This window comes from Podarcis cretensis (genome assembly GCF_951804945.1).
Source record: "Podarcis cretensis genome assembly, chromosome: 8".
Classification (NCBI taxonomy): domain Eukaryota; kingdom Metazoa; phylum Chordata; class Lepidosauria; order Squamata; family Lacertidae; genus Podarcis; species Podarcis cretensis.
This window is the reverse complement of record NC_137177.1, coordinates 4,989,639-5,016,467: the sequence shown is the minus strand read 5'-3', so window position 1 is coordinate 5,016,467 and position 26,829 is coordinate 4,989,639. Positions and strand designations below refer to the sequence as shown.

The following is a 26,829-nucleotide window of genomic DNA, read 5'->3' as shown; positions in this document are numbered from 1 at the left end:
TTTTTTTTCTTCTTTTCCTCCTCTAAAAACCAGGTGCGTCTTACGGTCAGGTGTGTCTTATGGAGTGAAAAATGGAATATTTTAAAGCGACCCATATTGGTGGCCATCTCTGCCTCCTGTGGCAGGGAGTTCCACCGTTTGCACTGCATGAAGAAGGAGACTTGGGGCGCCATGGGTCATCTAGTCTAACCTCCTGCAATAAAGGAAAATGCACCCGCACGGGGATCAAACCCATGGCCTGCGCGTTATCACCATGCCCTCACCAACTCCGCTAACTGCCGAGGCTCCTTCCCAGGTCATTGAATTGTGGTCAGGAGCTGTCGTCTCCCCCTCTAGCAGGAATCCCTGCAAGTCACAGAATTGCAGAGTGGAAAGGACCCCGTGGGGTCATCCAGCCCAACCCCAACAACAGAGGGAAACCGCGGATCCTCATTCTTACTCTTGAGCTGCAGAGAAAGTTCACAGAGACCCCTTTGCCTGCTGCACCAGCCTCTCTGGAGCTTGCAGATACCTCGCTCCCTCCCCACGGCGGCCGCCACCCCACGGCTCCTCTCATCTCACAGATGGCCCCGGCCAGCTGTTAAAGGCACCCCCCCCCCACCAAAATAGCCAGACGAGGACAACAGAAAAGGACAAGCAGGAGTGGGGGGGAGAGATGGAGTGTTCTCTTTTGTGTGACGCGTGTGCCCCACACAATGGCCACAAAGCCAATCTTTCCCCCCCAACCCCCACCAGACGGCCGGCTGCGGAGAGACACAAAAAGGGTACAAACACTGGGCTGGTACAGCCCCCCTCCCCGTAACTCTGACCCCTCTTGTGAAGATGGGGGGGGGTGCGCCGAGGAGCAGAGAAAATGAATGGAGACCCCCCAAGCAGATTCTACAGGGAATTCCATTTAATATTTGTTAAAAAACCTGATTTTTGTTCGGGATTGTAGGGAAAGATCTGCCAAAAAAGCTGAAAAACATCTTCATGTATGCGACAACGGCCGCAAGAGTTCTGGTAGGATGGAAGACTGAAGAACCGCCAACTAAAGAATCACGGCAAGAAAAATTGACGGACTATGCAGAACTGGCAAAACTGACATATAAGCTACGGGACAAGGATAACTGTGACTTGAAAGATGAATGGGAACCCTTTACAAAGTATTTGAAGACGCAACAAAGCAAACTGGACTCCTTGGCTGGCTCTGAATAAACATTCACAAACTTTTAATTGATGATAATCAGCTAAATAGTTTGAGGATCTATAACATGCAGAAAACAACATTCTTAGAGAAATCAGAGACTGGAACTGAGGGAAGCCGGGGTGGGGGTAGGTGGGTTTTGTGTGGGAGGGTGGGGGGAGGGAGGAAAAATGGGGAGGGGGAATAAGGGTGATATGTTTCTGGATAATATGTTTTAATTTTGAATTTTAAAAAGTTTTTAAAAAAAAGATTCTACAGGGAATGGGGAGGGGGGGCGGTTTAAAGGCAGTCCCCCCCTTTCTTCTTTGCAAAGTCAAACTTTCCCTTGCAACAGCTGCACCAGACCTGTTTGAAACAAAAGAGCATCCTGCAGAGCCCCCCCCACCCCCCCGAACCCGTTGCCGGGCAAGACAGCTGCCCCTGAATGGGTTTGGGGAGCCAACAGCTGTGTGTGTGTCCTGACAAGCCCCCTCCCTTGTTTCTATGCCCCCATCCCAGTGCCTGGTCCAAGCACACCAGCTGTACCGGGGCTGGGCAAACATTTGGCCAAAAGGCAGAAAGGGGGGGCGCGACGGACGGTGGGATTGTTTCCTCAGCTGCCACCAGCCGCTGGCTCAGCAGATGGGAGCCAGTCCCAGACAAGCAAAGGGGGGGGGCGGGAGAGGGGGGTGTCCTCGGATGTGCCCCCTCTAAAGGGGGGGGAGGGAGGTCTCCTCCTCCGGGGACCCTCAAGCCCAGGACAAAACCAAGAGACAGTGGTGGGGTGAGTCTCAGAGCTAGGAGCCTGGGCAGAGGCTAGAGTGAGTTGTAATAGGTGCTGGGGCTCAAGAATTGCGTCTTCTCAATGAAATTTTATGGGAAGAAATTTAAGGACTACTTGCAGAAATAGTGTAAAATTAATGGATGTTAAAATGAAGCAGAGGAAACGAAGTGATTTCTAACAATAAGGTTAAAAAGGAATATGCAAAAAATGGTTTGATAATTAGATAGAAAATAGAATGATATAATATGTTTAAGATAAAAAATTAAGATAAAACAAAGAGGGAAGAATTTGCTGAATTAATTATTTGAATTGGAATATAAAGGAGGGAGGTGTGAGGAAGTCACGGAAATAAGTACCGTATTTTTTGCTCTATAAGACTCACTTTTTCCCTCCTAAAAAGTGTGTGCGTCTTATGGAGCAAATGCAGGCTGCACAGCTATCACAGAAGCCAGAACAGCAAAAGGGATTGCTGCTTTCACTGTGCAGCGATCCCTGTTCTGGCTTCTGAGATGCAGAATATTTATTTTTCTTGTTTTCCTCCTCCAAAAACTAGGTGCGTCTTGTGGTCTGGTGCGTCTTATAGAGCGAAAAATACGGTAAATGAATCATAAGATAGAGAAAGAGGGATTTGTTTTTAACTTGTTTTTATTTTCATTTTTCCCCCCTGTATTTTGTATTTTTTTTTTTCTTGGAATATGTAATTTCTTTTTTCTTTTTTTCTTTTTTTTGGAAATTTCAATAAATATTATTTAAAAAAAAAAAAAGAATTGCGTCTTTTCAGGAGTCAACAGCAAGACTCAGAAGTCTCCGCAGTGGGTCATGCACAAACCTCACCCCCCCCACACACACACTCACTAAGTAGTAGTAGTAATAATAATAATAATAATAATAATATATTTTTAAAAAATAATATTTATACCCCACTTACCTGGCTGGGTTTCCCCAGCCACTCTGGGCAGCTCCCAGCAGAATACTAAAAAAAGAATAAAACTTCAAACATGAAAAACTTCCCTGAACAGTGCTGCCTTCAGCTGCCTTCTAAAGGTCAAATACAGTGGTACCTTTGGTTACGTATTTAATTCGTTCCGGAGGCCCGTTCTGAACCTGAAACTGTTCTTAACCTGAAGCACCACTTTAGCTAATGGGGCCTCCCGCTGCCGCCGGAGCACGATTTCTGATCTCATCCTGAAGCAAAGTTCTTAACCCGAGGTAATATTTCTGGGTTAGTGGAGTCTGTAACCTGAAGCGTATGTAACCTGAAGCGTATGTAACCCGAGATACCACTGTAGTTGTTTATTTCCTTGATATCTGGTGGGAGGGTGTTCCACAGGGTGGGTGCCACCACTGAGAAGGCCCTCTGCCTGGTTCCCTGCAACCTCACTTCTCGCAGTGAGGGAACTGCCAGAAGGCCCTCGGAGCTGGACCTCAGTGTCTGAGCCAGATGATGGGGGTAGAGATGCTCCTTCAGGTGTACTGGGCCTTTGAGGCTGTTTAGGGCTTTAAAGGTCAACATCAACACTTTGAATTGTACTCAGAAACGTACTGGGAGCCAGTGTAGGTCTTTCAAGACCGGTGTTATGGGGTCCCGGCGGCCACTCCCAGTCACCAGTCTAGCTGCCACATTCTGGATTAATTGCTGTTTCCGTGTCACCTTCAAAGGTAGCCCCATGTAGAGTGCATTGCAGTAGTCCAAGCGGGAGATAACCAGAGCATGCACCACTCTGGCGAGACAGTCTGCGGGAAGGTAGGGTCTCATCCTGCGTACCAGATGGATCTGGTAGACAGCTGCCCTGGACACAGAATTGACCTGCGCTTCCATGGACAGCTGTGAGTCCAAAATGACTCCCAGGCTGCGCACCTGGTCCTTCAGGGGCACAGTTACCCCATTCAGGACCAGGGAGTCCCCCACACCTGCCCAGCACTCTGTGCATGCTTGCTGTTACGCTTCTTTGAGATTTAGCCAGTATCTCCTGGGGCCAAATCCTGGCATCTGGTGCTGCAAGAGCCCCGGGACGGATGGTCCATGCAGATCCTCGCAGGTTCAGGAAGGAGGCATGACATACCTGAAGGACCCTCACGGGGAAGAACATGGAACAAAACTCGCTTTCTGTGGCTCCAGTGGGGAGGAGACGAAGCGATGGGTTCGAATTGCAAGGAAGGAGATTCCCACTAAACATTAGGAAGAGCTTCCTGGAAGGCTTTCAAGCAGAGGTTGGACGGCCACCTGTCAGGAATTCTTCCGCTGCGGGGGGTTGGACTAGAGGACCTTTGGGGGGCCCTTGCGATTCTACTCTCCTAAGATCGTGGAAGCAGATGCTCTTCCAAGCTGGTTCCAAAGGGACGCCTCCCCACCCCACTTCCTGCATTTGGTACCTGCGCCAGCGCCTCCCTCCTGGCTTCCTGCCTGCCTCCTCCGCCCTGGCCCATTAGCGGAACAGCTTTTATCGGCTTTCATGGCTTTCATCCTCTCTGCGCATCACTCAGCCTTCTAGGAGAAAGCAGGGGGGTGGGGGGTGGAAAGGGAGAGAAGCACCACCATTATCCATGTCTCCGCTGGAGAGTTTTTCCCGGAGACACGGAGATCAGCTAGGCTGTCTCCTGCTCTCCCCCTTCAGCCCAGCCCAAGCTGCCAAGGGGAGGGAGACACCCAAGAAAGGCCCCATTGCAACACAACAACCCTGCAGGGCTGACAGTGGGTGTTGCCAGAGTGGTGCATGCTCTGGTTATCTCCCGCTTGGACTACTGCAATGCGCTCTATGTGGGGCTACCTTTGAAGGTGACTTGGAAACTACGACTAATCCAGAATGTGGCAGCTAGACTGGGGACTGGGGGCGGCCGCCGAGACCATATAACACCAGTCCTGAAAGACCTACATTGGCTCCCAGTACGTTTCCGAGCACAATTCAAAGTGCTGGTGTTGACCTTTAAAGCCCTAAACAGCCTCGGCCCAGTATACCTGAAGGAGCGTCTCCACCCCCATCGTTCTGTCCGGACACTGAGGTCCAGTGCCGAGGGCCTTCTGGTGGCTCCCTCCCTATTCAAAGTGAGGTTACAGGGAACCAAGCAGAGGGACTTTTCGGTTGTGGCGCCCGCCCTGTGGAACGCCCTCCCATCAGACGTCAAGGAAATAAGCAGCTATCTTATAAAGACATCTGAAGGCAGCCCTGTTTAGGGAAGTTTTTAATATTTAATCCTGTATTGTTTTTAACACTCGATTGGGAGCCGCCCAGAGTGGCTGGGGAAACTCAGCCAGATGGGTGGGGTATAAATAAATTATTATTATTATTATTATTATTAGTCATGGTCCTGCTCCCTTCTGCCTTGGTCAGACCACACCTGGAATACTGTGTCCAGTTTTGGGCACCACAATTTAAGAAGGATTTTGACGAGCTGGAAGGTGTGCAGAGGAGGGCAACTGAGATGGTCAAAGGTCTGAAAACCTGATGAGGAACGGTTGAAGGAGCTGGGTATGTTTAGCCTGGAAAAGAGGAGACTGAGAGGAGATAGGAGAGCACCCTTTAAATATCTTCAGGGTTGTCACATGGAAGAGGGAACAAGCTTGTTTTCTCCTGCTCTGGAGGGTAGGACTCGAACCCAGGGCTTCAAGTTACAAGAAAGGAGATTCCAACTAAACATTTGGAAAAACTTTCTGACAGTACGAGCTGTGGAACAGATTCCCACGAGAGGTGGTGGACTCTCCTTCCTTGGATGTTTTTAAGCAGAGGTTGGGGGGGCACCTGTGATGGATGCTTTAGCTGAGATTCCTGCGTTGGAGGGGGCTAGACTAGATGACTCCAGGGTCCCTTCCAGCTCTAAGGTTTTGTGACTTTATGATTCCTGCAGCCCAGGAGGGAGGGGACCTGGGCTGAAGCAAAGCTATTATTTTATAAAAGGCTCCACAGCCAGTGCACTCAGCACCGCCTTGGTCCAACCATATTTCTGGGGGGAAAGTGGCTTTCTTATCCCAGTCCAATATGAAAGCAACTTGCCCAGTTCCCTGGCAAGCCTCAAAAAAAACTTCTTAGAACCTCTGAGGTCAACTGTTTCCCTTTTGCGCTCCTTGGAGTGGAGATCAACTCATGAAGCTTCCCAGATGGGCGGGGTGTTGATGTTTAGTCGTGTCCGCCTCTTCGTGACCCTCTAGACCAGAGCACGCCAGGCACTCCTCTCTTCCACTGCCTCCCGCAGTTGGGTCAAACTCATGCTGGTAGCTTCGAGAACACTGTCCCACCATCTTGTTCTCTGTTGTCCCCTTCTCCTTGTGCCCTCCATCTTTCCCAACATCAGGGGCTTTTCCAGGGAGTCTTCTCTTCTCATGAGGTGGCCAAAGTCTTGGAGCCTCAGCTTCAAGATCTGTCCTTCCAGTGAGCACTCAGGGCTGATTTCCTTCAGAATGGAGAGGTTTGATCTTCTTGCAGTCCATGGGACTCTCAAGAGTCTCCTCCAGCACCAGAATTCAAAAGCATCCATTCTTCAGCAATCAGCCTTCTTTATGGTCCAGCTCTCACTTCCATACATCAATACTGGGAAAACCATAGCTTTAACTATATGGACCTTTGTTGGCAAGGTGATGTCTCTACTTATTATTATTATTACTACTACTTTATTATTATTATTATTATTATTATTATTATTATTATTATTACTTCTACAGAGCCAGGCCATTGGTCCGGGTAGCTCAGTATTGCCTACCCTGACCTCCAGCAACAGAGTTTCAGACAAGGCAAAGCTGCTCAGTACTGAACCTGAGACCTTCTGCAAGCAGAACAGCTGTTCTGTGTCTGAGCTACTTCCCATCTCAGCATCATCACCTTCTTGTGGGGGCATCGACCCCCCACCCTCTAGATCCATGCCTGGGATTCCCAGCCTTCGCCGTTTGGCAGCCAAACCAGAGACACTGCCTTGGACAAAAAGGCCACAGCTCCCTCGGTCAGGGATAGAGTCCGGCTGCCATCCACAGCAGCGCCAGGGAAGGACACAATCCTGGATGGGACCACGAGAGTCATCTAGTCCAACCCGCTGCACTGCAGGAATCTTTTGTCCAATGCTTGAACCCACAACTGTGAGATTGAGAGCCTCGCGCTCTGCCGACTGAGCCCCACTGTGGATCAGAGCAATCGCAGACCCCCAGCTCGGCAGTGACTCTGGGCTGCCACAGACCAGGATCCTCACCCCACAACCTGGGCACCTCCCCACTCACTAGGGTCGTCGCGCCTTGCCCCAGCCTGCCCCAGAAACAGTCTCTCGTCCCACCCACCCATTTTAAAGCCGATTGCTGGGGAGCAAAAGGAAAGCAGAAGGCTCCTTGTGACCCACGGAAACCTGAAGAGTCATTGCCTCTGAGCCACTTACAGCATGGGTAGGCAAACTAAGGCCCGGGGGTCGGATCCAGCCCAATCGCCTTCTAAATCCGGCCCACGGACGGTCCAGGAATCAGTGTGTTTTTACATGAGTAGAATGTGTGCTTTTATTTAAAATGCATCTCTGGGTGATTTGTGGGGCATAGGAATTCGTTCATTATTATTTTTTTCAAAATATAGTCCAGACCCCCACAAGGTCTGAGGGACAGTGGACCGGCCCCCTGCTGAAAAAGTTTGCTGGTCTTATGTGTGACACAGGCAGCTCAAATAGTCATTGCAGCTCTATGGAAAACGCTGGACATTTAGGGCCACTTGCTCTGGAACAGAGAAAATTACGCATTCTTTGAGATTTTGACAAGCACTAGAACCTCAAGGTGCTTTTTATATTATTTGCATTTCCCTTATTATACACATACAAAGGAAGCACCATTTCCAAGCCAATCCTTCTCAAAAGCCTGGCAAACTGGGAACTAGACGGAATGACCCCATAGCACCGATATTCTTCATCGGAAGACATTTATCTGGGTTATTTGTGGGGCATCTCTGGGTTATTTGTGGGGCATAGGAATCTGTTCATTCCCCCCCCCCAGAATATAGTCCGCCCCCCCCAACAAGGTCTGAGGGACAGTGGACCGGCCCCCTGCTGAAAAAGTTTGCTGACCCCTGACTTAGAGCCATAAAAACCCCAGGGAATCTTGGAGCTCATGGAGCCAAGCTGAGTCAGCTGGGAGGGGGTGGCAGAGCCCCCATCCAGGCAAGACGTAGGCCCCATGGCTGGGAGATTCTCTCCCATACGGGACCCCCAGTGGGTACAAGGTGGGGGAGAGTCTCAGTTTGCCTTCGCCCCTACTCCTTTTTCAGGAGGATGACGTGGGGCGTCAGCCCCAGACATGACCCCTCTGCGTGCAAGATCTGTGGGACCCCCACCCCACAAAAGGCTGCCCATTACAGGAAGCTTCCCCTCCGCCAGCATGGAAGTGGGTGGGTGGGGGCTGCAAATAAAGGAAGGAGCAGCCAATTGGAACAAGGCGGGGGGGGGGGGACAGGAACGACAGAAGGATTCCCCAAGGAAAAAAGGTTGCAGCATTTGGGGAAGAAGCAATACGGGGTCCTGGCCACGGGATCACATTCATCCAGCGCTTTACCAGCTGCACTGGCTCCCGGTGGAGTATAGGGTCAGGTTTAAGGTGCTGGTTTTAACCTTTAAAGCCCTAGGCGGCCTAGGACCCACGTACCTACGGGACCGCCTCTCCTGGTATGTCCCACAGAGGACCTTAAGGTCCACAAATGACAACGTTTTGGAGGTCCCAAGTTGCAAGGTGGTTAGATTGGTCTCAACTAGGGCCAGGGCCTTTTCAGTAGTGGCCCCGACTTGGTGGAACGCTCTGTCACAAGAGACTAGGGCCCTGCGGGACTTGACATCTTTCCGCAGGGCCTGCAAGACAGAGCTGTTCCGCCTGGCCTTTGGTTTGGACTCAGTCTGACCCTTATGCTGCCCTCCCCTTATGGTCTTGATCTATGGGCTACTTTTAAAACGAGGCTGCATTTTAACCTGTATTTTAAATTGGGGTTTTTTTCTCCCTATTATGATTTTGCTGTGATTTTATTGGTGTTAGCTGCCCTGAGCCCGGATCTGGCCGGGGAGGGTGGGATATAAATAAAATTTATTATTCTTATTATTATGAATAGACATTTAGAAAGTCCTTCTCTATGCAGGGCAGGGTTAAACTGTGGAACTCCTTTCCCACAAGAGGAAGCAATGGCCACAAACAAACTACAGGTATATGGCTTTAAAAGAGGATTAGACCAATTCATGGATGGGGAGATGGCGATTGAACGGCTATTACCCACCACGGCTGTGCTTTGCCTCCCACATGCAGAGGAAGCAATACTTCTGAATATGAGTTGCTGGAATGCACAGGAAGGCTGAGCGCTTCCGTGCTCAATTCCCGCTTGCGGGTTTCCCAAAAGGGGCACCTGGCTGGGCGCCCCCCTCCCCCCCCCGTGAGAACAGGACGCTGGACTGTTCTGTACGGCCTGATCCAACAGGCTTCTAAAGGGCCGTGCACCCGAAGGGAGAAGCTACAACAGACCTCATCACCCCGTCTGCAAAATGGGAACAAGAGTGACCAGCCCCATAGGGTTAGGGAGAGGACAATCCCCCCCCCCCCCGCTTCAAAATAATAATAATTGAGAAACAGATGCCCAATGACTCACATGCACTGTCTGCCAAACTGCAACAGACTCCTCTTTCCCTCCCGCCCACTGTGTCTGCTCCAAACAGACCAGAAAATCTCAGGAGCCGGATTCTCCGCCCTTGTGCTGCAGCCTGGCCTGTCCAAACACGCCCCCCCCCCCCAGCAGAGAACCCAGGAATCCTAGCTCCCATCTCCCCTTGCGTCACCAGGGGAGACCCCAGGAGTCCTTCCGCTACCCCTGTGGAGGAAAGCGGCAAAGAAACAGCAGCTGCGCCTCTCCGGAGCTAATTGGGCCGCCTTAATGGGCAGCAATAATTGCAGATTATTTCCCAGTTTCCTGCTTGCTGCCCCTGGTCTGGGAAGCCATGAACTCGGCTGCCCTTCTGCGTCCAGACATGGGAGGGGCAGGGAAACAATCCCCTGTCTCAGATGCCGGCCCCCCAAACCCCATCAGCTGCTAACCAAGGCAGAGGGGTTCCTTTCAAAACTGCCCCATAAGCAGCAGAGTCACACCATTTGGCCCTCTGGAAAAAGGGTCCCTGGAAGCTCTTGCCATGGGGCCTTGGGCTGCTCCCGCCTACTCAGAGTAGGGTCAGGGTCAGAGCCACGGTGATAAAGGTCGGGGGGCCTCTACACCCCAAAGGACACAGCTGGAACCTCCCTTAGACCAGCCCTGGCTGGATCCATCGCCGTCTGCTCATTCCCTTTTCCTTCCCCAAACAGCAAGAGCATCTTTGCAAGGAGGGAAAAGTGTCTTTTCTGGGTGCTCCAAAGCAGCTCATGTTCAGCGGGGTACCTCTGGGCATGTGCAAAATGCCTCTCCATTTGGGAAGAGGCCATAGCGAAGCGACCGAGCACCTGAGCACAGGACCCAGACTCAATGGACAACATCACAACCAAGTCGGGATAAGAATCTCCCTGCCCAGGATTCTCGAGGGGGCTGCTGCCGGCCAGGGCTGGGGTACTTGTGGAGACCACTCCAGAAATTCCTGGATGCCACACCCATGGCCACACCGGGCTGGTGGGGGTGGGAGCCCATTGACCTCTGGAGAAGCAAAGGAACCCCATTGCTCCTGCAGACAATTTTGAGCTGGGTGGATCATAGGCAGCATCTTATGGTAAGGTGTAGAGACCCCTGACCATTAGGTCCAGTCGTGGCCGACTCTGGGGTTGCGGCGCTCATCTTGCTTTACTGGCCGAGGGAGCCAGCGTACAGCTTCCGGGTCATGTGGCCAGCAAGACTAAGCCGCTTCTGGCGAACCAGAGCAAGACGGAAACACCGTTTACCTTCCCGCCAGAGAGGTACCTATTGATCTACTTGCACTTTGACGTGCTTTTGAACTGCTAGGTTGGCAGGAGCAGGGACCGTGCAACGGGAGCTCACCCCATCGCGGGGATTCGAACCGCTGACCTTCTGATCAGCAAGCCCAAGAGGCTCAGTGGTTTAACCCACAGCGCCGCCCTCGTCCTGCATCCTATGGTAATGACCCACAAACACCTGACCTTAGGGGAACGTCCTTCTGGTCTATGGGGACATTCACCCACAGGTAGGCCATGCCTAATTTAAGAAACAGGCACTCGATGGTCCCAGGTACATCACATCCCCAATGTGGTCCACCTTTGGCATTGCCCAGGCATGACATGCCCAAGGAGGGCAGGATTCAAGCAACTTGCTCTGGCAGTGATGTTTTGCGCTCTCTGTGGGGCAGAGGGATCCTGGGGGCGGGGGACAGATGGTGGCCTCCACTGGAACACCCCCAAAACACACACCAACACCACCTTAGGGATATCCTGCCAACCCCAAGAAGGCAGGGATCTCCTGGATTATGAGTAGATTCCTCCCGCAATCTAGAGCTATCATGGCTCAGAGAAAGAAGAAAGCTTTTTTATCCCTCGTAGGGCCAGGAATTGTGGACAGCCAGCAAAGCAGAAGTGCTGGAAGATTCAGGGCGGATTAAAAGAAGTCCTCCTTCAACGCAGGACAAACTGTGGAACTCCCTCCCACAAGGCTCCAACAGGCTCTGTTAAAGGTAAAGGGACCCCTGACCGTTAGGTCCAGTCGTGGCCAACTCTGGGGTTGCGGCGTTCATCTCGCTTTATTGGCCGAGGGAGCCAGCGTACAGCATGACTAAGCCACTTCTGGCAAACCAGAGCAGCACACAGAAACGCTGTTTACCTTCCCGCCGGAGCAGTACCTATTTATCTACTTGCACTTTGATGTGCTTTCGAAGTGCTAGGTTGGCAGGAGCAGGGATCGAGCAACGGGAGCTCACCCCGTTGCGGGGATTCGAACCGCCGACCTTCTGATTGGCAAGTCCTAGGCTCTGTGGTTTAACCCACAGCGCCACCTGCATCCCCAGGCTCTGGTATATATATTCTAATGTGGGGAGCACCCGCCCCACAATGCAGCACAGCTGTCTGGCTGCATCTGGAAGTGAGCGAAGCCCGAGAGTCTAAAATCACTGGTTGGGGTGGAATGGAGAGGCCGATTCTCAAGTTTTTTTCTTCTTCTTCTAAAAAGCAGCATGTTGAGTTGGAAGTGCCACAGGAAGAACGTCCTCCAAGCAGAGCCCAAGGAGATGTTTAGCGGAGAAAGGAAAAGAGCGCTGAATGTGCTCAGAGGCACTCTTGACGAGTGCTTGTCATTTCGCAAGGCTCTGCTTGAGGAGCTACTGAGCTCTCCAAATCCACTCCAAGTCTCTCTTCCCTCTGGCTAAGATTTTGCAGAAAAATGAGAGGAAGGCTGGAAGATACCTTAAACCTAGCCAGGACCCTGTTGCATACAAAGCAGTGGTGTCTACACCGACTCGCAGCAACGGCTTTTCCTTTGACCCCCAACTCTGACCTGAACATCCAAACTTGGGCTGGCCTTTAAGGAGAGATTGTCTCTGGGGTGGGGAGCGCTGAGACTCAAACAGGAACACCTGGAAGCAAGATACTCGCAAGTCCCAGATGCACCAGGGTCGGTGGGCATTAGAAATTCACTTTGCACATGTTCAGAGGCGGCCATGCTCTTAACTTGCCATCTAACCCGAGGCACAACATTTTAAACAAAGCAGTTCCTGGGCACAGAGGGGCCTGGGACAAGATGACCTCCAAGCTTATCTTGAAAGAAGCAAGTTGAGAAGCTGGGAAATAAAACCAGGGCTGGGGCTCTAGACTGGCCTCAAAATAGCCGAGGCAGAATCTCCCCAAGCCCTGGGCACCCAGCACCCAGGGGAAGAGGGCAGGCTCTGCATTGGGGCTCTGCCCAGGGATTGCTGAAGCGTCATTAGCACCCAGCCCCTTTTGCCCACTGCAAGGGCCGGGTGTGGCTTGCTGGGGGCCACCTGCTCTACATCGCACATCCTTTCAAAAGTCAGCCTCCGAGGGCAGAGGGAGCTCCCCACCCCAAATCACATGCCTCGTCCGAATCCAGCAGTTGGGGTGAAGATCAGACCCAGATGCTCATTCTGCCAGGCAGGAAGCCAGGACTCACCCACAGGGTCTCACCTGCAGTCATCAACAGGCCCCCAAGGAGCCCTTGGGGGGGGGACACCTTTAAATACACGCCTACCAAGGGTGCAAACAGGCTCCCAGGCATGTGTATGATTCAGAATTAAAACAATCTGTTCCCCGACAGCCAAGAACAGAGAAATTGAGGGGCTCCACCCAATGCTACCAGCCATTTGGGGTGATGGAGGTCATGAATGCTCCCCAACTTATTTGCAGGACGCATCATGTCGTTTTTTGCCACGGGGAAACCAACTCCCCACGACTCTCCCCCTTGACACCCAAACAAACCACCTATTGCGTTACCCAACCTGTGCACTTCTCAAGTGGGGGGGAGCCCCCCCCCAAATGTCCCCACGGGCCTTTTCCTGGCATCCGCGGGGGAATTCCATCCCGAATCTCTCCGGAACAACGGGGAGGGGACGCTCGGCGCTGGCCAGGTTTCCAGAAGGCCCCCTCCCCAAACGCCTGGCCCTGCGCAATCCCTCTTAACCCCACCCACCCAGTTACGTCGATCCTGAAGTACTGGCGAGGGGGGAGCCCCATTCTCCCGTCCCCGGGCCCAGGACTGGGTGGGGCAACTGCTCCCCACCCCCTCCCCGACCACGATCCCGCGAGGCCCCATCGGGGGGGCCGGCGAGGCAGAAGGGGCGCAGCCCTATCCAGCCGGGGGCGCCGCTGCCTGCCGACGGAAGCTGCGAACCCCGGAGGAGGAGGAGGCGGAGGCGGCGCGCTTGGGGGGGGGGGGGGACACCACACAGAAAGATGCGATCCCTCCCCCCCTCCGTCCGCTTTGATCTCCGAGCAAGGCTGCTTTTTTTTTTGAGGGGGGGAGCAAGAGGTGGGGGCCTGTGCCCTTCGCAGCTGTCACTCGAGGCGGGGTGGGAGGCGGAGGGAGGGAGGGATCTGTTGGAGGGGAGGGGGCGCGGGAGAGGGATGCGGAAAGGCGGGGGCGGCGGGGATCCCCGGAAAGAGGCGTCGCGGGAGGAGGGGGGGCGTCGTCGGTGCGCGGAAAAAGAGGAGGGAGAGAGAAGGCGAGAGGAGGGGAGACTCCCCTGCCAGCCCCCCCCCCCAACCCCATCCATCCCTGCATCCCATCCCTGCCCGCTTCGCCTTACCCGGGTGCGGCGGAGCTCCGACGCCTCCTCCGCCGCCTCTTCCCGGCTCCGCATCCACGGTGAGCCCGGCGCGGGTCCTCCTCCTCCTCCTCCTCCTCCTCCGCTGCTGCCGCCCTGGGCCGCCCCTCCCCGGCTGCTGCTGCTGCTGCTGCTGCTCCTCCGCCGGCCCCCCTCCCGATCCGCCTCTTCTCTCCGCTGCGGACGCCCCGTCTCGTCTCGCCGCTGCCTCGGCTCCTCCGCGCACGCGCCTTGAGTCCAGCTGGACTCGGCCCCGCCCCCGCCGCTCTGCGATATGCAAATACAGACACGCCCCCTCCCCCGCCGGCGCGCTCTTCTCGCCGCAAAACCCCGCCTCCCGCGCCTCCGCTGGTTTTTATTGGCTTCGCGCTCCTGAATATGCAAAAGTAAAAAAAAGGTCACCGCCGCGCTCTCTCTCGCTCTCCTTCCTTCCCTCCCCTCCCGGTGTTATTTACAAAGTTCTGCCGACCCCGCCCACCGAGGCTGGCTATTGGCCCGCGCGCGTCCCCGCATGCAAATTAGCCCGTCCTCTCAGCCCGCCCACCTCGTCGGGATGCGACTATGCAAATCCTATGCCTGTCTTAAGCCCCGCCCCCACACCATGAAAGGGAAAGCGGAGAGGTGTCCGGGGTTCAAGGCTCTCTCACCCCGTTTGCAAGTCCCGCTGGCTTCTTTCTCAAGGCTGGTCCAAGGGAGGCACTCTGCACATGCTCGCAGAAGCCCTTTCACAGCAAAACGCAGCGGGCGGCGCCTGTCTCCTCTCTGCCCCGCCGCTTTTTCCTGATTTTTGCCTGGATGGGCTTCCCTAGAGACAAACTCTGTACCTGCCTTGTGGACCACTGGCCAAGACCCCCCCAAGGGCAGATCACCCTTTTTCCGAACCCTTTTTTTTTAGTGTTTGCCGGAACCTGAGCCTTTGGAACTCCCTGCCTCTTGATACAAGCAGGGCCTACTTGAAACATTCTCGCTTGGCTGAGCAGCTTAGAAAGCAGATGTGAGTTTGGGTCTGTTTTTCGTCTATCGCTGTTCTGACATCCCGAAGGCCTTAAATGCTTCTTATTGATAACTTTATTCTTGTATCCTTCTTTTGTAAACCGCTTTGTGTATAACCTCGCGATGTATAAATTTCATGAGATAAAAATACATAAAATTGGCAACTGGGGGCTGGGGAGAGGGTTAAAAAACGGCGACAAGACACCCCAAGGAGGGGGGATGGGGGTAAACCCTCCCCTGCCCTTGTCCCCAGATGTGCAGTCTCCCTCGTTCTGCCTGGGCACCCCCCCCCCCGGGTGTTGGCTGCTGTCGCCGGCCAGGGCGGGTCCCACAAAGGGTGGAAAGGAAGGAATTGTTTGCTCTCAAAACAAACAGCCTGCGCCAGCCCCATCCGTGCCAGGCCAAGGGGGGGGGGGCAAAGGCTAGGAAGGGCCTGCCCCTCTCCCGCTGCCACTAGGGCATCATCTAATGTTTATTGGATGGATTTCCCCCCTAAATTGATTTTTGAATTCTGAATTTATTGTTATTCACGTTTTGTACTGTATTTTATGCTGTTTTTTGTTGTATCAATTAAGTGTTTTAAATCTGTTGTTAGCCGCCCTGAGCCCAGTTTTCTGAACCGGGAAGGGCGGGGTATAAATAAAAAATTATTTATTATTATTATTAGGGCAGATTCTGCAAACCTGGGGCCCGTCCATCGGCCTCTCCTGCCAGCCCCAACACTGGTGTGCCATCTTTTACGCGCATCCCGTCATTTCCCCAGCTTGCAAACCGCCTCATGTGTAGCAATATGGAAGAACTGCATACGAATGAAAAGTGAAATGAAATTGAAAAAGTGCAAAAGGAATTCTTCCAGTGTCCCAAAAGCCCGTGTTCTGAGAGGGAAAGAGGAGAAAGGGAGCCGTTGGCAGCCTTGATGTTTTCAGGCGTTTCTGCAGTGGAAAAATGCGCCTCTCTTTTTGGGAGCTGTGGTTCCTTATTCCGGAAGACGATGCTTAGATTGGATCCAGCTGTGTGCTGGCGAGGCGGGGGGGGGGAGCTGGGTGCACCTGGGGAGCCAAAATTGCAAAGAAAGAGAAAGCTTGGGCGAGATCGGTGTTCCCCTTGAGAAGAGGGACATCCTAATCCATCCCCTCCAACGTTTCTCCTATTCCAGCCCCTCCTAGGAAAATTGTTGTTGTTGTTTAGTCATGTCCGCCTCTTCGTGACCCCCTGGACCAGAGCATGCCAGGCACTCCTGTCTTCCACTGCCTCCCACAGTTGGTCAGACTCATGCTGGTAGCTTCGAGAACACTGTCCCACCATCTCGTCCTCTGTCGTCCCCTTCTCCTTGTGCCCTCCATCTTTCCCAACATCAGGGTCTTTTCCAGGGAGTCTTCTCTTCTCCTGAGGTGGCCAAAGTCTTGGAGCCTCAGCTTCAGGATCTGTCCTTCCAGTGAGCACTCAGGGCTGATTTCCTTCAGAATGGAGAGGTCTGATCTTCTTGCAGTCCCTGGGACTCTCAAGAGTCTCCTCCAGCACCAGAATTCAAAAGCATCCATTCTTCGGCGATCAGCCTTCTTTATGGTCCAGTTCTCACTTCCATACATCACTACTGGGAAAACCAGAGCTTTAACAACACGGACCTCTTAAGTACCCATCACCGAAAGAACAATAAAACTCTTGACATCTCCTTGCCCTCGGGACTGGTCTGGCGATGGGCTTTCAGAACACCTGACTTGCTCAACTGCCTCTGCGGATGTCTAGTGTTGCCCCCTTGGTCACTCCCTGGGTGGGGGGCTGTGTATGTGCTCTCACGCTTGGGGAATTATGACAGGATGCCCTGTTCCTGCTGCCTGCTTCTTGGTCCATGGAGGGAGGTGGAGCCCAAATTCACCTTTCTTTAAGGGTTAAAATGGCGCTGGAATGAGGAGAGTCGGTTAAAGTATGGATTTTCTATGAATTTATAAAGCTAGGTATCTTCCCTGAGCTTTCAAATCAAAAGGCTACATTTAGGCATAATATTTGTGTAGCTATGGTTTTCCCAGTAGTGATGTATGGAGGTGAGAGCTCGACCGCAATTGAATATTGACCCCGATGAAAGCACATAAACGATACCCAGGCCCAAGAATCTGCAGCCCTTGTGAGAAGCTTTGTCTGGCAGAACCCACAGCCAAGATAGTCAGAAAAAGTTCTGCAGCTGGATCAGGCTAAAGGCCCCTCTCCTTTGCTCTGCCAACCAGATGCCTTTGGAAGACCACAAGCAGGGCAGGATGACAATAGACAACCCCCCCCCCAAAAAAACAACCCCCAAGCCCCTCTCCATCTCTGTTTCCCAGCAACTGGTATTTGGTGGCATTTAACCCTGGAAGCAGCCCATAAAGCCCCCCCAGAGATGCTCCTTTGAGTCAACACTGCTCAGGAATAATAATAAAAAGCAAAACTCTTGCTGCTCTAACCAAGGGACCCACACTGCTTCCTCCCTGCTAAGCCCTCGTGAGGAATAAGGGCTCCACTCCACACCAGCCACAATTTAGTTACCAGTATTTCATGACGCGGGTGGCGCTGTGGGTAAAAGCCTCAGCGCCTAGGGCTTGCCGATCGAAAGGTTGGCGGTTCGAATCCCCGCGGCAGGGTGCGCTCCCGCTGCTCGGTCCCAGCGCCTGCCAACCTAGCAGTTCGAAAGCACCTCCGGGTGCAAGTAGATAAATAGGGACCGCTTACTGGTGGGAAGGTAAACGGCGTTTCCGTGTGCGGCTCTGGCTCGCCAGATGCAGCTTTGTCACGCTGGCCACGTGGCCCGGAAGTGTCTCCGGACAGCGCTGGCCCCTGGCCTCTTAAGTGAGATGGGCGCACAACCCCAGAGTCTGTCAAGACTGGCCCGTACGGGCAGGGGTACCTTTACCTTTACCTTATTTCATGAAATAATTGATTGCAAAAAGAAGCCGAAAAAGCTCAAAGCAGGGCTCAACAAACTTTTTAAGCAGGGGGCTGGTCCACTGTCCCTCAGACCTTATTGGGGGCCCAACTATATTTGGGGGGGGGAATGAACGAATTCCTGTTGTTTAGTTGTTTAGTCTTGTCCGCCTCTTCGTGACCCCCTGGACCAGAGCACGCCAGGCACTCCTGTCTTCCACTGCCTCCCGCAGTTTGGTCAAACTCATGCTGGCAGCTTCAAGAACACTGTCCCACCATCTCGTCCTCTGTCGTCCCCTTCTCCTTGTGCCCTCCATCTTTCCCAACATCAGGGTCTTTTCCAGGGAGTCTTCTCTTCTCAGCTTCAGGATCTGTCCTTCCAGTGAGCACTCAGGGCTGATTTCCTTCAAAATGGAGAGGTCTGATCTTCTTGCAGTCCATAGGACTCTCAAGAGTCTCCTCCAGCACCATAATTCAAAAGCATCCATTCTTCAGCGATCAGCCTTCTTGATGGTCCAGCTATGCCCCCAAAATAACCCAGAGATGCATTTTAATTAAACGCACACATTCTACTCATGTAAAAACATGCTGATTCCCGGACTGTCTGCGGGCCGGATTTAGAAGGCGATTGGGCCGGATCCAGCCATCTGGCCTTAGTTTGCCTACCCATGGCTCAAAGCATTTTATGAAAAAAGAATAAAACAAGAAAATCAAGGGGTGTGTGGAATGCAAGAATACGTTTAGAACATACAAAAGACTAAAAATACTCAAACAGGTTAAAAGTCGCACCAGTATTTCTCAGCATCTTGCCCAAACAAGAGTGTTTTTAGCAGGCGGTGGAAAAGAGTGCAGCGAAGACGGCTGTTCGATATCAATAGGCAGGGAGTTCCAAAGTGCCGCACTAAGTGGCCAGGTTCTTACAAGCAGTCAGGAGTCAAGCAATCTCATAGGTAAAGTGGTCCGAAGCTTGTCAACGGCTTTATATGCTAATTGTAACACCTTGAACCTGGCCCAGTAAGTAAATGGGGAACCAGGGCAGATTTGGAGATAAGGCCTTTCTCCTGCCAGCAATCATTCTGCCCTGACCGCAGCTTCTGGGTCAAGTGGGAGGGAAGCCCCGCAAAGGGCACACCGGGGTCATCCAGTCCATGTGCTAGGAGGAGGAAGAGTTAAAAAGGGGCTCATGGGCCCTGGCTTGGCACGGAACTGGGACACACGCCCTGTTCTCTCTCCCCGGCAAACCAGCCACAGAACAATATAGGAGGCTTGGCAGGAGCTGTGCAGAGCCTGAGCTCAGATCAATTGGGAATACATTTAAGGCAAGAGCATTTAATGCCAGATGATCAATAAAGCAATGATGAACACCCGCTTCTCTTCCAGTTGTTGGGTAGAAGGAGGACAAGAGAGGGGCAGGGGCTGGTGAGTTGGCACACGCTGGCAAGGACGCTCAGCCCACAAGAGGGGAAAGGAGCTTCCTTTGCGCCTTGCAGTCACCCTCTGCTGTGGGTGGGCAGAAAGTGGGGGGCAGCTAAAGAATCCCTGGCAGAAAATAATAATAATAATAATAATAATAATAATAATAATAATAATAATAATAATAATTTATACCCCGCCCATCTGGTTTGGTTTCCCCAGCCACTCTGGGAAGCTCCCAGCAGAATATTAAAAAAACAATAAAACATCAAACATTAAAAACTTCCCTGTACAGGGCTGCCTTCAGATGTCTTCTAAAAGTCATGTACAGTGGTACCTCTGGTTAAGAACTTAATTCGTTCTGGAGGGCCGTTCTTAACCTGAAACGGTTCTTAACCTGAAGCACCACTTTAGCAAATGGGGCCTCCTGCTGTCACCGCGCCACTGGAGCACGATTTCTGTTCTCATCCTGAAGCAAAGTTCTTAACCCGAGGTATTATTTCTGGGTTAGCAGAGTCTATAACCTGAAGCATCTGTAACCTGAAGCGTATGTAACCCGAGGTACCACTGTAGTTGTTTATTTCCTTGACATCTGATGGGAGGGCATTCCACAGGGCAGGCGCCACCACCGAGAAGGCCCTCTGCCTGGTTCCTTGTAACTTCGCTTCTCGCAGTGAGGGAACCGCCAGAAGGCCCTCAGAGCTGGACCTCAGTGTCCGGGCAGAACGATGGGGGTGGAGGCGCTCCTTCAGGTATGGCCATCCAACATGTGTTTGAAAACATCTAATGAATTACAGAATTGTAGAGTTGGAAGGGATGCCCAAGAGTCTGCTGGAAGATAAAAAGAAGGTCCTTATTCATGCAGCCCGTAGTTGAAGTATAGAACTCTCTCCCAGAGTGGTGGCAGCAATGCTTGGAATTCTGCTTGCAGGCAACTGTGAGAAAAGGATGCTCAGTGAGATGGTCCCTGGACTTATCCAGCAGCCTGTTATGTTGTCATCTAGTCCAACTCCCACAACGCAGGAATCGAACCTAAAGAATCCCGGACAGATAGCCTTCCAGCCTTTGTTTGGTCTAGAAGCTCCGTCGGAGACCCTTTCCTCTGCCGTCCTCCACCCTTGCTCCTTTTGGGGCTTTGGGTCCTGCCTTTTCCCAGGTCATGGCCATCTCTTCCACATCCCTCGCCCACAAACCCTCGGACATGCCTTGGATTGTGGGCGCAGGCTCTCATCCGCCCAGCCCAAGCGTGGATGCAGACGTCTGCCACAGCCATATCAAATCTGAGTCAGCTTGGTTGGGAGAGTCCCAGCTCTGCCTGGGCTGGAGTAATCTGTCGTTGTTGGCATCCGTCCGTCCGTCTTGGGAGTCAACGGAGGAGGAGTGCGCCTTTGTGGGAGAAGTTAGACTGTTGGAAGGTGGCACTGCTGCTGTAAAGGTAAAGGTAAAGGGGAGCCCTGACCATTAGGTCCAGTTGTGACCGACTCTGGGGTTGTGGCGCTCATCTCGCTTTACTGGCCGAGGGAGCCGGCGTCCAGCTTCCGGGTCATGTGGCCAGCATGACTAAGCCGCTCCTGGCGAACCAGAGCAGCGCACGGAAACGCCGTTTGCCTTCCTGCCGGAGCAGTACCTATTTATCTACTTGCACTTTGAGGTGCTTTTGAACTGCTAGGTTGGCAGGAGCTGGGACCGAGCAACGGGAGCTCACCCTGTCGCGGGGATTTGAACCGCCAATCTTCTGATTGGCAAGTCCTAGGCTCTGTGGTTTAACCCACAGCGCCAGGGACCCAAAAAGAGAATTATTTTAAAAAGGAAGAAAGGGTGTTGTAATAAACAAAAATCTGCCCTTATTTCCTTATGGGGGACACAAAAGCCCTTATAGAGTCCTTCGTAGGTTCTCCATCGGTCGGAGAAAATAACAGAGGCCAACCAGAGAATATTGAGAAGCAAAGCAGCTTGTAAGCCTGATCTTTATTAAAGCTGTTGCAACAGGGTGCTCCCCTCACATGCAGGAAAGGAGGAGGACCCAGAACAAAGGTGTGCCCACCCTTATATAGACATTTTAAATTCCCTGCCCTGGAGCTCAAGACCACCCCCAGAAACATCATACATACATCACAGAAATGGGTGTAGCTCAATACCACCCCCAGACTCATCATACCTACATAACAGAAAGGGCGGTCTACAACAGAAATCTGAGTGCGTTGTTTTACCTCCTGTTTGGCAGGTTACCTGTTAATGCTCACTTGATTGGATATCCTGGGGAGCCTGGCCTGTCTTTTGTTCCTGAGCCAGGTCACAGGCTCACCCTATTCATACACAGACATACCCTTAAGACAGGATTTGTGAAGGAAAAGACAATGGGGAGGCTTTTCCATTTTCCTTTGACCTTGCAGAGAAATATTTGAGGTCAATTTGGGAGGGGCAAAATGGTTTCAGGACTTTTTCTGTGGGGTTTCAGACATGTGGTTTATATATGCATTTATGAACATTATATATATAACCTTAAATTTTTTATTTCAGCGTCAAAAGCACCAGCCATCAGGTTCAGGTCTTGGCAAACGAGCAGGAAGGAGACAACAGCTAGGACTACCTCAGAAGGTGGTGACTCTTCTTCGTTTTAAGCAGAGGTCGGATGGCCCTTCCAGTGGTTTTTTTAGATGCACTGTGATGGTTGAACTGGTCCCTGGAATCCCTTGCAACTCTAGATTTTTCTGACTTTATGTATTCCAAATCATCTTTTCAGAGCTGTTTTAAAGGCTTTAAAGTGCTTTGAGAAGCAGTCCTTATTAAGATACCATAAAGCTCTTTAAAAAGTGCCGTGGCTGCCCTGGTCCACACACCATAGCTGTCAACTTACAGATTTGAAAATAAGGGACCAGCAGCCTCAAAAATAAGGGATCAGCAGCCAAAATAAGGGATTTTCCAGGCACAGGTATGTTCAACTTCTGAGCCCCTCCGAGCCAAAGGCAGAAAGCCCAGCCAGCAGCCAAACGAAGCCTCAAGCGGTGGTTCCCACAGCGCAGCAACCCGGCAAAGGGGATGCAGCAAGGAAAACCACCCTCACCTCTCCACTGGGAAGCGCTGAGCAAAGGCGAGTCCCCAGGCAACACGGCCAATTTGATCGGCACAAGGCATGCAAGCTCCACCCCCCAGTCATTCTTAGACTCCTTATTGGGTGAGCAACACAGCCAAGCAACACAGCTGGAGCCTCCCTCCTCCCTGGCCGGCAAGGAGGGAGGGAGGGAGAGGAGCTGCTTCCTTTGAAACCCGGGAAATTTAAGGGACATCATCAATAAGGGATAGCAGCGGGACACGGCACTGGGATAAGGGAGTTTCCCGCCAAATAAGGGACGGTTGACAGCTATGCCACACATACTTGCAGTTCTCTGCTGGGATTTCTACCCTGACCCTTTTCCCTTCTTCCGGGAGATCTCTTAAGGCGGGGCCAGAGAAAGTGTCCTCTGGAAGCGCTTTCCATTTCTTCTCCCCCCCCCCCCTTTTCCTCCAAGGGGCTCAAGGCGAGCAGAGCCTCCCTCCCCCTCCTCATTTAATCCCCACAACCACCCTGCGAGGTAATTTGGCTGAGAGGCAGTGGCCGGCCCCCCAAGGTCACACCCCATGGAGCTTCGTGGCTGAGTGGGGATTCGAACCCTGGTCCCACAAGTCCTAGTCCGGCACTCTAACCACTACTCCACGCTGCCTCTCACAGGGTCTCCTCCACAGCTCTGCTTCCTCTGGAAACTCTGCCTGACCTTGCCCTTCTTTGCCCCCATGCTGCCTTGGAGGGAGGAACCAGACCCCTGGACAAATTCTGCCCCACGCCTTCACTCCATTCCTGGGGCTTTCCCTCGCTGTGTTTGATCTCCCGGGGCTTTTCCCTTTGAGTGCTTTCGGACCTTAATCCTCGCCGGATCCTCCATTCACAAACTAATCCCATCTGGGCCAGTGTTGCTCCCGGATTTAGGATTTTAAGCGTCCAGCTGTTCGGAGGGGAGGCTGCGAGCTGTTTTGCAGGGCTGCCAACCCTTTAGGATATTATTTATGGCCTGTCACTGATGTGCACCCTCTGGGGATGTTTTGGACTACGACTCCCATCAGCCCCTGGGGCAACACGGCTGTGCTGCCTGGGAGCAGCGGTGCTGAACATCTGGCCGACTCCAGGCTGCAGAAGGCAGGGGGGGGGGCTTTGAGGAGCGCATAAGAAGCATGGCAGGTCCCTGCCCCGAAGAAGAGATTGCTGCAGTGCACTCAATGTGGGACTTCCCCCCTGTTTGATCTGGAAGCTATGGTTAGTGCAGGATGCTGCAGCGCAATTGCTGACAGGAGCGAGACCTTGTCAGTGTGCAACACCTGTGCTCGGAGATCGGAGCTGGTTGGGGGCCAAGTTCAAGGTGTTACATTCCTGCATGGCAGAGGGTTAGATGGATGACCTTTGGGGGTCCTTTTCCAGCTCTATGATTCTGATTCCACACATACTCGGCTAAGGAAGGAAGGAGAGCCAGCCAATTCGTTGGCCACCAGCCTCTGCCCATCGCTCCCCTAGACCATACCAGAAGGAGTGGTTCCCCTGGCACAGCAGCCTTGGCTTCAAATCCTAAGCCCAGGCCAAGAGCTCCAATTTGCACTAGGAACCCTGTGGCGTAGTCCCCGCCACATCCACAGGGCTCCCCCAGAAACAGGCCCCCCGTTCCGTCTACAGCTGCTCCTCTTTCCAGACTAATGTCTCTGAGCCATTCTGCAGCGGCACCTGAAGCGGGCAGCCAGGTTGTGGTGTGAATCCCCTTCAGATTCAGCCTGGAAGTGAGCTCAGCTCCCTTTGCACCTTTCGCTTGGTCCAGAGCTGGGGCGGGGGGGGCGGTTTCCTTGAGCAGGCCTGGGACATCTTCTGGAACCGGACGTCCCTCTATTCACTGGAGAAATGGAGGGGACGGAATAGGGTGTTCCTATTTTCCTAGCACAGACATCCCCTTGCTGAGAAAGGCCCGTATAGTTAAAGCTATGGTTTTCCCATTAGCGAAAATCAGCCATAGCTACACAAATATTATGCCTAAATGTAGCCTTTTGATTTGACAGCTCAGGGAAGATACCTAGCTTTATAAATTCATAGAAAATCCATACTTTAACCGTCTCTCCTCATTCCAGCGCCATTTTAACCCTTAAAGAAAGGTGAATTTGGGCTCCACCTCCCTCCATGGACCAAGAAGCAGGCAGCAGGAACAGGGCATCCTGCCATAATTCCCCAAGCGTGAGAGCACATACACGCACACCCCCCCCACCCAGGGAGTGACCAAGGGGGCAACACTAGACATCCACAGAGGCTAGTGCTTGGCCCCCCAAGGCCACACCCAGTGAGCTTCCTTGCTGAGTGGCAGAATTCGAACCCTGCTCTCTCCCAGGCCCTAGTGCAACACTCTAACCACTACACCACACTGCTTCTGTGGCCAAACATGCCAGGAAGCAGCCCCCCACACCTGTGGGGCAGCCTGGATGCCGTTTGCCTTTGCGATGCTGCCGAGGGAGCCAAGCGCGAGGTGCAAAGTGGAAGCGATCCTGAAAACCCATCTCCCTTCAGCCGCAGTATCCGGTTCTCTGGAGCAGCTCCAAAACACTCACGCAGACGTGATAAGAGCATCTCCTTTACACGCTGACAGGCTCGGCTTCCGTCGTCTTGGCGTCTCCTGCCAGAGCTGGAGAAATTCACCAGCTGGAATCCTGGAGGGCTGCGGTGGTTGCTGCTGCCAGCCAGGGTGGGCAGTATGGAGCCAGATAGGCCTGTGGCCTGGGGCTCAGGGTAAAGCCACTTGCTGGAGCAGGTTGGGGAAAGTTATTGTTTGGTTAGTGGGCAGCTCCTGAACCCGGCACAATAGCAAAAGCGCTCGCAGGCGTTTGCAAACATCGTTCTGCAGAAGATATTGTGTTGCTGAGTTCAGGAAAGGGCAGCCACAGGGAGCCAGGCGATAGAGAGACTCTCCCGCAAAGAAAGACCGTAGCTTTTTCGCCTAGAGAGAAGGCGAGGAAGAGGCAGCAGGACAGAATTTTCTAAAAGGAGGCAAGGCATGCAGAAAAGAGGGGAAAGCTTATCTCCCTCTCTCCTAATGCAAGAACTCGCAGACATCCAATGCAGCTGAATAGCGGAAAGATTCAGGACAGATGGAGTTAAACTGCGGAACTCTCTGCCACAGGAGGCCACCAACCTAGATGGTCTTAAAAGATGATTAGGACTCAGATACATTAGTCAATAAGGGACACGGGTAGCGCTGTGGGTTAAACCACAGAGCCTAGGACTTGCCGATCAGAAGGTCGGCGGTTCGAATCCCTGCGACAGGGTGAGCTCCCGTTGCACGGTCCCTGCTCCTGCCAACCTAGCAGTTCGAAAGCACGTCAAAGTGCAAGTAGATAAATAGGTACAATTCCAGGTGGGAAGGTGAACGGCGTTTCCGTGCGCTGCTCTGGTTCTCCAGAAGCGGCTTAGTCATGCTGGCCGCGTGACCCGGAAGCTGTATGCCGGCTAACTCGGCCAGTAAAGCGAGATGAGCGCCGCAACCCCAGAGTCAGCCATGACTGGACCTAATGGTCAGGGGTCCCTTTACCCTTTACCTTTACATTAGTCAATAAACATTATAAACATGCAACACCAGATGGCGCCAGAGAGCAAAAAAATTATATGCAATTTTTACATAGTTTTCTTCTTTTGTTACGATTTAATTTCTGACTTATTTATAGCGGGGGTTTCCCCTGTGTGTAGAGCTATCCTTAGACAAATTCATAGAGGAGGAGGGCTATCAATGGCTACTAACCAGGATGGTTGTGCTGTGCCCTTCACATTTTGAGCCTGTAGACCCAAGTGGACCCAAGCAGACATTTAAACCTACAGAGGTTTAATAATAATAATAATTTAAAGCTTACAGGAAAGGGTCTCTGGGATTCTAATTCTTTAATAGCAAATCTCATTGCTGCTAATATTATAGTTGCCCAGAGTCGCTGGGAAAACTCAGCCAGATGGGAGGGAATTCTTCTTCTTCTTCTTCTTCTTCTTCTTCTTATTATTATTATTATTATTATTATTATTATTATTATTATTAATATTATTATTATTGCCTCATGAGTGGAACAGGCCTCTCTTCCTGGGAGCAAAGAGGGCATCCTAATGACCCTAGATCTTGCAGATGTCATTGTGGTGTAGTGGTTGGATGTCCTGGGTTAGGGGTTCAAATCCTGCCACTCAGCCATGACGCTTGCGGGCCAGTAATTATCTCTTGGCTTGACCTACCTCAAAGGGTCGTTGTGAAGATAACATGTAGGCGGGGCGGGGGGAGAAGTCTGCAGACCACCTGGCACCCCTGGGTAAATGTCACAATGGTACAAATAACTAGGAAGAGATGATTCAGCGGAG

The 26,829-nt window shown here is 52.4% G+C and overlaps 1 protein-coding gene across 1 annotated transcript in view; it reads right to left on the bottom strand.

Annotated features, from left to right (window-relative positions):
* NUMBL (NUMB like endocytic adaptor protein) overlaps positions 1-14,355 on the bottom strand; it is a 37,489-nt gene extending 23,134 nt beyond the window's left edge. The window contains exon 1 of the mRNA XM_079985613.1: positions 14,118-14,355. The gene's annotated coding sequence lies outside the window, so the exon portion shown is untranslated. The remainder of the gene's footprint in view (positions 1-14,117) is intronic.
* Between the last annotated feature and the right edge of the window lie 12,474 nt (positions 14,356-26,829).